Genomic DNA, 12,011 nt, shown 5'->3' with positions numbered 1-12,011 from the left:
AGTCTCCTTTGTGTGTCAATCATTAATTGGTTTCTCTCCAGTAAGATTTTGCCAAAGTAATTAAAGATGCATTTCTTTCTCCCAAATTAAAAATAAAGTAAGCCAAATCTTGTTTTCTGAGAAGTAGGGTTTGCTTTTCAGGTGTGTTTGAATATGTAAGGCCTTTGCATATGAAACAAAGTAAATGTTAAAGAGAAATCACAAAAAAGTCTCGTATGCACAGTGATGAGAGCACATCCAACTGGCATCACTTATAGGAACCCCTTCTGGAAATCATAAATCCTCGAAGTGCTCTTTGTGCAGCAGCAGCACTGTAGCAGAGGCAGAGCAGGTCAATCTGAAGTGTGCACAGTATTTCCTTGCTAACGTGGTGGCAGAAAACATCCCTTTTGCAACAGCAAGCTGCAGTTTACTGGTCTCAAAACGGTTGTTAATTTTCATGGCAGAAGCAGAAAAAATAAACTCTGGATAGAAGTGTAATTTCTGGAATGTTGTAGTGCTGTGTTTTAAGGAAACTAGTCTCATCTGGGGTCTTGTGAGCTCATGTTCCAGCAGCGTTATAGTTAGCAGGTGTGTTTGAACAGGGATGAAGGCTGTTTCACACACAGCCGTGCTCTTCGTTCTCTTTAGGGTTGCTGTACTATGTGTCAGTATTGATCTGCTGAAATAAACCTTACTCGGATATAAGTTGGTGTAACCACTGACTTCGCCCCAAATAAATTGTTTCCAATCACTAAAACAATATAAACTGCAGAAACTGTTTATTTCTCCTTATTATGGGCAGGTGTTACACAAATGATTAAAACATAGCTACCTTGAAGATCAATGGCCATGAAAATCCTAACTTCATCTGGTCTGTAAAACCAGACCATTTCCTGCTGAACTTTAAAGATTATTTTTTTTTTTCATTATTTCCCTAATACAGGAGGATAAAACCTTTGGATTATAAGGACAAAAAAAAGAACAGAAAAAAACACAGTAGCATTAATCTAAGGTGCTTGCTGAACTTCACATGACTCATTTTTCAAACTACAGTCTCTTAGTAGCAGTTGTATGCCATTTAAAACTTTAAAACACATTTTGGATATATGTGTGATGGAAAGAGGGGTAAATGGTGTGGAGACTGCCCGTTTCAATTACGTACAAAGTCGTCATGCTCCTTTGAATACTGCTAAAGCAAAACACCCAAGGCTTTCCAGTGGTCTTTCAATAGCTCACAGGTCTTTTCATTTCTTTTTTGTCGATTGTTTACAGTGTACTAACATAACTGCTCTGTGAAAAGCGATGCTTAGATTCAAGGTAAGTCAGTTAAATCATAAACATATGCACAGGGTGAAGTCTGTCTGGCAAAGAGAGGTTTCAGAGAGGACATGGGCTGACTGCGTACTGGGAGGAATAAATCACAGTGATGAGATGGTGCCTTTGGGTAGTGCTGCTCCCTGGCCAAGTGCAAGGTTGAACTAGTCAAAAGAGATTTGAAAGAAGTCTAGTAACTGTCAGGAGCTAATAAAAAGAGACTTCAATCAAGAGAGACAGATCTGGTTGGAGTGCATCTCAGATCTCCAGAGACAGATGAGGTCCCGTGCTGTGCTCAACCATAGTTATCTGAGCGTCCTGTTGCGCTTATGTTTCTACATCTTCTGGATGTGCTATGGCACTGCAGTGACATGGAAGAAATCTGAATTTATTATAACTTGATATTCATAGTAATTCTCACCACTGAGTTATTGGATCAAAATTTCGTATAGTATCTATGCACGCCTGAAACAAATGATGTGCGGCAGTGCTGGAGAGGGAATTGGAAACTGAACTTGGTAACCACTCAGTTACAGAACGGGAAATAGCTCATGTTTCCAGTCATTGTTTGATGAATTGAATGTCCTAAAGAGAAATTATTCCCCAAACAAGAAAGAAATAGTTTAAAGTGGATATTATGGTTTCTAGATGTGTTTTACACCACCCTCTCAATTACTTTTTAATCTCTGTCCAAACTCCCAAGCACCCCACTAATTTGTAGTGGTGTTATTAGCAGGTGGCTGCCAGCAAGCAAATTCTAAGCCGTAAAAAAAAAAAAAAGTTGCCATTGACAGAAACAGCCCCACAGAGACTTATTCATCAGAAACCTGAAGGCAGATTTAGACACTCGAAACATATGGTCTATTGCTTTTGCCTGAACCGAGCAACAAAAGAGGACTTACCTAATTAAAGATTTACTTTGTTTTTTCTTCATTCACTTTGTCTTTCCATTTTTAAATGATCTGTCCTTTATTCATGCAACAACAGAGAGGTCAAGGCTGAAATCTTAATGAAATCACTTACAGAGCAAAAAAAAAAAAAATATCTGTTTTCCTTGGCATTGCTGATAGCTTTGGCTCTTAGTCATGTAGAGGTACGCTAAAATACACCAAAGGTACATTATTTCATTCACAGTCTGGACAAATAAAGCATGTGCTTGTCAGTCCTGTGGTTGCTTCAGTTTTTAGTTCTTTGTGTTGGCTGGAGGGAGTCCAGGTATGTGATTCCAGCAGTGTTTATATGTGATATGTATATTGTTGATACATGCATTTTTTGTTCAATTAACAGATTATTCCCTCTGGGTTATATTTGCATTTGGATAAGGTGAGCAGTAGGCTTATTCTCTGGAGTATCTTCTTTTCTTGGTGGCAAGTAGGGTTTAGCTGGTGAGTATTTCACAAGTTGTTCCTCTGAGTACAGATGGATTTCATCAACTCTGTTTTCACCCAACTCACTTGTTCCTGTTAAGAGTGATACAGGCATGGAATCTGTATTAAAATTTGATATCATTGTAGTCAGTGTTGCCACATCATCGGTTAAAAACGTTTTCTTCTTTTGTCTGGATGGATCGACAGCACTGAATTTTTAAAGGGATAAAATATTCCTCTTTCAGAAAATTAAGCTGCATTATATCAACCAAATACAATAACCTGGATGAACTGAGGCAGCAAGACAGCAGTGTGGCTGTAAATGAGCCTTGATTTTTGTCAGCAGGAATGCAGTAGGAGGTTAATAAAATCAATAATGATGGCAGACGATGCAAATCACAGAATTAATAGTTAGAGCTGATTTTTTTTAGTCAAGATAGAAAAAAGATGTGTTAAGGCAGGAACATCATAGCTTAGAAAACCAAAGCATGTTTAGTTTTTATGTGTCATATAATCATGTCATGTGTCATATATTGTATGATGTCTAGCATCACTTATATGACGTCCTATTAAAATACATAGAGATATATATATAAAATGCATCACATTCCTGACTTTTTCTCAGGCCTGTCAGCAAGATCAGCAGGATTTAGAGGAGCTTCTGGGCTGCTGTAAGCATGCTGTTACAGTAGCTTTTCTACTGAAACTCCCCCAAGAAGCAGATTTCCTGTAGCAGAGCTTCAGTGCATGAAGAACCTGTCCCCTCATGAGCCTCTTCCCTCCAGCATTTCTGTCCCCCAGAGCAGAGCATGGGGTTACGGTGCTGCACGGAGCATGCCCATGTGGAAGTCATGCTGCTGCAGTCTTGCCAGTCACCCCTGCCATCTGAAATTATCCAAAAACCTCATTACTTGGCCAAACACTTTCTCTGTTTATTTTATGTTGGTTTCTTTAGCAAATGGATAAGCTGCCACTAGCAAACCAAGCCAGTTGTGGCTGCCACCAGGCAGATGTTGGGTGTCACCCCCCTCCCAGTGTTACCCGTGACTGACAGCCTGACTCCACAAGCAGGAGGTAGATGTCTGTGCTTCCCATGGGGCCAGAAGAGTGCCGAGCTTTGCTCAGGAATATAACATGGAAAAAAAAGCTTGTTAAGATACTGTAATTCGTGTTGAACAGAAAATGGATCTTGGTGTCAGAAGCGCATATAATGACAGCAAATTTGCCTTGGGGCTCCCGAGCTCACCCTGACTTACAGCGGTGCTGCTGTCTGTGTTTGGGCTGAATTGGTGTGTCTCACTTTCACTCTCACTTATAGTCAGGTTTATTTTGACCTCTACCAGGTTTTGTGTTCGTGTCAAAGGAGTAAGTTTAGTTTCTGAACACTGGAGCATTGTTGCTAAGAGACACATCACATGGTTGCTTTTATGGTAGTTTTTCAAGACTTTTAATATCTGTTGATTATTTTCATGTAGGTAACTAAAAAAAAAAAAAAAAACCCAAATAAAATTATTGAAATGTTTTAACAGCTATCATGTAAAAATGTAATTTACATTTTTTCAAATATTCTAAATAATGAAGAAGAATGTAAAAATAATAAGGTACTGCATGTATTTGGACAATCAATGATAGCATTAAAAAAATGTGCCTTTGTGTATCAACTTAGAAAGAAAAATCCAAGGAATGTGATGTGGCACAATTACAGTTTTGGAATGAAATTAAAATACTTACAAGTGGTCATAAAACACAGTCAAAAAAATTGAGCTCTGGATTAGTTTGAGCTACAAAATGAGATAGATACCTAGCAGAATTAGCATTATTGCTCCACAAAGGCATTGCATGCTCAGATTATGAGATTGTAAATAAGGATTTAGGGAACTATTAAGTAAATTTTCAAAATCTTATGTAACTACTTTCTTGACCTTTCATGAGAAAAATAAGATCTAGGATGGATCCATTTATATGGGACATATCTTATTTCACTATATCCTTACAACATGTTTAATCCAACTTAGTCATAGCCATGAAATAGCAATGAGGATATTTAATCCAGTATATGTCACTTTTTCATTCTGTTGAATGTCAGTAAGGAAGGGATTTAAACCTAGACAGAAGCATATTCTCTTATGTGTGTTTATGTATCTGTTGGGATTGAAAGGCTCAGAAATTCCTCTGCAGCAAAATTAGGCAAGCAACAGGAAAGGGTCTCTAGGAGCCACACTGTTCTTATTTTTGTAGAAAAATTGTGAGGTCTGTTATGTGGAATAAGTAGGAAGGAAAAAGCTTTCCTACAATAGGTGGTCTTAAACTCTATTTTGAAAATTATTTTTCTACCCTCTGGAAACTTAACTCGTCAAAGGGAATAAGAAACATGAGTCCATGGAGTCACTTGACGGTGAAGAATTGAGGACACAAGCAGTTTGTGTTCTGGTGGAGGTAGGTAGGCTGTGGGACCCATCTACATTCAGGAAATTTGTCCTTGTATTGATTTCTAAATATAGGTATTTCTGAGTGCAAAATAAGCTCTTTCATGAAGGACTCTTTTGGCTTAGGTTGTACTGCCTCAGTGTTGAGCATTCACAGTTGTGGAACTAATGTAGGTAATTTCGTGATTCTTTTTGGTTTTAATGAGTGTGATCCTCAGTACTTGTCAGATAAAAGAAAGGATTCTATCTATCTGCAGTTCAAAATATTGGAAAACTGGCTTCTCATTGATTACTGCCTGTGTGTGTTGCAATGGATTCCTTTTTGTTCTTTTTTCTTCAAAGTTCAGACTTTATTTCCTTGTACTTTCGTTTCTCCTTCTCATGTATGTATTTTGCACCATCTCATTTTATTTCCTTGACACAGATTCAAACACATTTTTCCTCCTTTTTATCAATGCAATACCCCCGTTTCCAGTCCCTTTTCTCTGCTAAGGTTTGTGCCTCCTCATGTGCACTTACTTCCAAACCTGTCTTTCCCTCTCCAACTTCATTACTCTCACTGAAGCTGATTATTCCAACTTTTCCCTCCCTGGGTTGTAAAATGTCACAGAACCATTCATTTTGCCATTTGATGCAAAAGCTGATTTAATCTGTCAGAAAGTTGACATGTGAGCATTAACCTTTTCCTTCTGTATTTTAAAAGAAGTGGATTTCACAAAAACCTACATAAAATATCAATGTGCCTAAGGATCTTTAAGTAAATCATTTTACATTTGTCTTCTCTTTGAATTTGTATTCACCCAGGAAAGCAATTTATTTTGAATATATGGGACTATTTCATAGTATTTAAGTATGTTTTCACCATTCGTTGACATGACAGTTCAGTAGTGATCAACTATATCAGTGGCTTTCCTTATTAACAGATTAGGCTTTCTTGATTCTTTGATTCATACTCTTGGAAGTTCTCCATATTATATTTTACTTTCTTTCAGTGTAAGATTTACTTCTTTATGGAATCAGCTGCTCTAGAGTTAGCTGGTGACAGTTTTTGTCTCTAAAATCCTTGTCTAAGGGCAATTGAGAACAAAAACTTTAATTATAACTCTTTTGTGCTTATTTTCTGTGAGGTCGTCAAACTGTGATAATTAACAAAGCTGATTATTTTTCACGAATTTTTGTAAGCCCCGAATGAAGAATTCTGATTTTTCCTTAACTGCTAATTGCATACCAATGTGCTGTACCAAGAGCATACTCCTTAAGTTTCTCTAATAGGCTGTAGGGACATGGATCTGTTAAATGCAGTATGCTGCAAAATTTAAATTAGAGTTACCCAAAGTAACTGTTTAACTATTTGAAGATTAATTTATGCATAGGCATTTGTTTGCATTAAGACCCGTTTTTTTCCTATTTCATTTATAGAAAGACATCTACCTAAACAGTCCTGTCTCACATAGTGTTTGAAAATAAGTAACAAATAATTAATTTGACCACAGCAGTCAAATCACGTGGACAGAATCAGGAAAATGCCAAAACCAAGCAACCTCTCTTCTCCCGGTTTTAAAGAATCCTGCCACTCTGCCATAAGGCTTCGTTGATGATACAGTCTCAGCACCTGAAGAATCATTTCCAAAATGGCGTAAATGATATTAGTATTTCTTCCTAGAGAATAAATTAGGGAAAAGCAGCTTTAAGGCAGCATTTTGTGCCAGTTAGGTTATTGCCATACTAACTCTCAACTAGTAAGTCCATTCTGTATTTGAAATTAAACAAGATGAAATATGTCTAAATCCAGTGTTTTAGAGTGTGGAATTCACGTGAAGTTTAATCTATATTACAAGAGAAGATGAAGCAATGCATGTTAAACTCAACATTTACAAATTATTTTCGTGTTCCAGTTTTTTAGATTACTATCTGTAGAGATCCTTGAGCCATGACACTTATGTTTTAAAAATCTGGTGTGTGTTAAAAAGCCACGTTAGAAAGATTTTTTCATTAAAAGATCAAAATAAACTTTAACGCAGATTTAGAAATTAAACTGATAGAAGTTTAAACCTGCTTGCAACTACAACCAAATGTTTGACTAAAATACAATTTAAATCTACCAACTGCATATGTTATAAAAATCAGCTGGTGCTGGAGCATTTATCCTTTTATTAAATCACCTATTTAGGAATTAGTATCATGCATACAATCTTTCTCATTTGATATAAGGTCACATAATGTAATTAGTCATATTTGCATTTTGTGAAATGGCTAAGAGAGATCTGAAACTTCCCCACTGACGTAAGCTGGAAGTTTCTGGCAGCAGTGGTTCGTGAATGGAAACAAACTGCAAGAAAAGTAATCTAGAACTGGAATAAGATGCATCAAATCAAGTAAATGTCTTTTAAATATTTGTGTAACTGTAAACAATAGTAGCTAAACTGCAGTGAGATGTGGTTTATTTTACATAGAATAGATTATTTTCAACATTCCTATGTAACATAAAATTATTATTATGTCTTGTAAATGCTATACCAATTCTATGAAAAATTTATGCAATACAGAACTTAGAGAAACTTCCTGGAAAGAAGAGATTGATTTCCCTTGTTAATTTGCCATGATTTTCTACGTGATTTTATGCAAGTAATTTTTTTCTTATTCCAGTATAATTGTTCCAATGTAGAGAGCAGGTTTTTCTGATACTATTCTTTTCTTCTTCTGAGCTATGAAAGGACTTATTAATCAGAATCAAATTTTATTCAACATTTAAATTTATTAAAATACTATTATTCAACCAGAATTGAAATGTATTATTATTTTTTATTATCCTAGCTCCAGTTCTGGCAAGCGATGGGAGTTACAAAGACACCTACTTTGTCTGCCATGCTTATCTTTCATAATGAACGTGTTGAGTATTGTTTGTATCTCTTCTTAGAGTGCCTCAATAACTTCTTTTTTCCCAAACAACCTCAATAAATGGGTCACCCAGCCAATCAAAGCGGAAGACCTGAGTAATTTTACTCACTAAAGTCTGAGAGACAGCTGTTAATTAACCTGACGTATGAGTAGTTACTTCCACTTACTGAAAGTTTTAATTGGTATGGCAGGTGCTATTACGTAAAATTCTTTGCAGAAATCTAGATATGCAATAACTTTAATTAAACAAAACTGTAGAGGTGAAAATTATTATCCCACCTGGATGCAGGATCTTCTGTCAAAAAATGTAGCTTTTCAGTCTATGTTAATATCCTTGAAATACAAAGAAGTCATCTGAATACTCATTTAATCTGAGAACATTTGGGTTTTCTCCCTGATCAATTGGATGGACAACAAAATGGGGCATTCCTTCCCACTCCAGGAGGTTGTTGCTCTGCCTGTAACATCTAGTCTTTGCATGACTACATTTTCTGACCATGGGCAATGACTTTTTCAGTTCACCCATTCTGTCCTTTTAATGCTGATTGTGGTGGGAGGTTTGGGAAAATACACTCCTATGGGTCACAGCTGGAGAAAGGGTTTTAACTGATGCCACGCAGATTACTGGCCAGGCACTGATGATGTTGTTATCGTCATTGCCATTTGGGTAGGAATTGGTAAGCAGAAGCTAAGACCAATAAGGTTTTCTAGGCCTTCCCACCCTGAGGTTCATTGATCCTATATGTTGTATGAAAAGCCCCTGTATAAGCAGGCAATGAATAAATTGTGAGGGCATGAAGATGTAACGCTACCCCTATTGATTTCGGATTGTAAAGTACCACGTTTTTGCATTGCTCTATACCGATAAATAGGCGGCTATTCTAGGGTAGGGATGTATTCTACCTGAAAAGAACAGAATGTTTCTTTATAAACATGCTTTTGTGTCCATATATGTTTGGGTTTTTTTCCATTTGTGTGTTCTCTTAGAGGAGAGATTTTCCCAAGAAACAAAATTCACCAAATTGCTATTGACTAATAATGCTGCTGTAGTTGGGAATATGGATCTGTTCCATCTCTACAACATCGGGTATGAAAATGTGCAGAATAAGGAAAGTTTGGGCTCATGAAATTAGGGCTCATTCAGTCTGAGAGCTGTGAAAAACTTCATTACATATAGCTGAAATGTTTGTTGTATTTTCAATTAGCATGCATTACATCCCTGAATGTACCATGTACAGAAGTAATGCTTTAGCTAGTGTTTCATGGTAAAAGTACAAAAGTTCAACAGCAGCTGTTAAATCAGCAATGCATTTTATTGACACTTTTAAGGGATAATCAATAGAAATTGATAAAAGCAGCAATGGGAAAACCATCAAATATTTATCTTTAATGTATCGTTTCCAAATACCTGTTTATTTCAGATTTAAAATGAGAAAATTTTGCATGTTCTGTTTCTGTGGGTGGGTGTGTCATCAGTGAGGAAAGAAGTTACTCATACATTTCTTTGGGTTAAGTAACTAATTATCCTGAAGTCATTGTTGCTTTTTATCAGCATCACGTTGCAAATGTGCCAAACTGAAATCCATCTATGTGTAGTCACAAGGATTTGGTGTCATGAAATCCTTTGTTTCTTTTATGTTTCTGGGTAGAGAAAATAATATTTTGGAAAATCAAGGAAATAATAAAACAGCAGGGATCAAGAGGTGATCCGAAGAGGAGGCTAAGATTGGAATCAAACTCTCATTACTTGCCAGCAAATCTGAGGCTTCGCGTTCTGTCAGAGGGCTATTGAGTGCATTCCATTGAATGCTTCTTCCACCAAATGCAGGAATTTCATTTTCTCATAAGTAAGCTATGATTAGCTCTCTACCCCCAGCCTTAGACAAATCAATTAAGCACAGTTCTATCAAGGTGTTTTGTTGTTTGATCCTATAGTTGCTTTAATAAAATTTAGAGAGGGGATATTGACAGTTTTGTTTTGCAGAGTAAATTGGGAACGCTTTTTCCCTATGAAGTGTTTTCTTCAAGTAGAAGGAATACAGTACAGGATGATTTCTTTATGTTAAATTAAAGAATATGGTAGTGTAATATTTCTCAGTTCCTTGTGGCTTTTTTTTTTTTTTTCTGGTTGTTGTGTATGTAAAGCTGCCCACTTGCTGCAGAATAGCTCAAGTCTTAAATCATTTACCAGCCACTTTGATGGCTTGCAAGCAAAAGACATGTTAGCCTTTTACACAAGGGATTCTTTTTCCAATCTTTGTGAGATACATAAAAAAATATGTATTTTCAATATGTAGTATATATGTTGTGGGTGTGTGTATATATATGAATATATATAAATACATGACAGCTAGTTGTAAATTTCACTTAGGACTGCTGGTGGAAAAGGTACTGCTTTGCCATAGGAAGATTGCCAATTTAATATTAACTGTTCAGTTTGTCTATATTTGGTACAACTACCATATAATTGCCATCATATTCAAGCATGCAAAGCTCTACTGTAATCCACAGGAGTCTTAGCTGCCTTCCATAAAGTGCTAAGGAACTTTTAGAAAAGAAATTCTCATCTGATCGCTGGGTATCAGCCTTCCATTGTTGCCAGTTTGATCTGCATTCAGTTTTCATTTGAATTTACCTCTAGTCAGAAAGAATATGGCACAGTGACATATAGAGAAATTAAATTTTGCCTAAACTTCCTACTTTTATTTTTCTTTTCATACAGCACAAGTATTTTTTGAAAACAGCAAGCAAATGAAAATTTAGAAACGCCCAGAGACAAGCACAAATACAACATTTTATTTTCTGTCTCTTATTGATGGTAGAATTCAGGGCATATCTACCAGGTATTTTCTTAAGTGAATGAAGTTCAAGTTAGGTACATTATTTCTTTCTGAGGCCTGTTTATCCATCTGGAAATTACATTGATATAATGGTCTTGTCCTCTATATTGAATTATCAGTGTCATTTGAATAATTGGCTTGCTATCCTGCTGGCTATCGGTGTGTGTATATATATATAATGTAATTATTGAGGCTGTTACATTGTCACAGAACTTAAAAGAAACAAAACCCCAAAGCTGGAGGAAAGCACTGAAATAGGTAAAACTGGTGTTCAAGTAGCTAGATCAGGAAAACTGCTACTGAAAAAAAAAAGAAAATATGATGATAACTCTTGTGACCACATTAGTCCTTGCTATGGGCAGCGTTTGCCTGTTGTCTTCAGCGAGGCAATTCTTTTCCTTCTCTCCTGCTATCCAGATTGATAACTTCAGGCTTTCAAGCATCCGTACAGTCATCCTGTTTGCTGTTGTCTTATTTTATGACTCTCTACAATTCTTTTAGGGCAAGAATGTAGTTAAATTCATAATTTGCAACACGGAAAAAAACTAAGAGGGTTTTTCCCCAGCCCAATATCTAGGTGGAACTACTGAGTTTGAGATTTCTGATTTAAAAAACTTTGTAAGAGAACTGTGGAGCATACAAAAGCATTACTTGTAGACTTTTTTCTCTGAGAAAGGATTTTAAAATACGAATATCATTCCTAAACTAGGGTCTTGTTAAAAGGGAGTAAATGACAAAGTGTGTTGTCTGTCTATACAAATGATAGTTTTAGCGTAGCAAGGGAGCGCCCCTCCCTGCAGTATTTTTCATCATGATTCCAGCGTAGTGCTGCGATGGAGAGGCGAAAACCTGATTCTGCCTAAGGTGGTGGTGGTATTCTGGGAGCTAATGAACAAGGGGATTGCTGCACTGAGGTTGGCTCCTAGGAGAATACAGAATTAATCTAAATTGAAATAAGAAAAAAAATATCTGGGAATAACTAGTGACAAAGTTATCTGGAAGAGGGAGGTCTCCCACTATTCTTTTCTGCTTAGGTAACTTCATCTTTGAGCTAAATACACATTTGTGGGTATCCATGTTGCATTTCAAAAGGAATGCAGGACAGCGAATCTTTTCAGTGCTTTAAAGCGGGGAGGGGTCAGCTGTCCGTGACATGGTTTTTTTTTTTTTTCCATTTAAAATTT

General features: G+C 36.4%; 1 protein-coding gene across 1 annotated transcript in view; it reads left to right on the top strand.

Annotated features, from left to right (window-relative positions):
* Nucleotides 1–12,011, top strand: part of NRG3 (neuregulin 3) — a 428,576-nt gene that overhangs the window by 267,300 nt on the left and 149,265 nt on the right. The window lies entirely within an intron of this gene.

This window comes from Falco cherrug, chromosome 9 (genome assembly GCF_023634085.1).
Source record: "Falco cherrug isolate bFalChe1 chromosome 9, bFalChe1.pri, whole genome shotgun sequence".
NCBI classification, from domain to species: domain Eukaryota; kingdom Metazoa; phylum Chordata; class Aves; order Falconiformes; family Falconidae; genus Falco; species Falco cherrug.
Note: the sequence above shows the minus strand (reverse complement) of the source record. Positions and strands in the feature narration are given on the sequence as shown.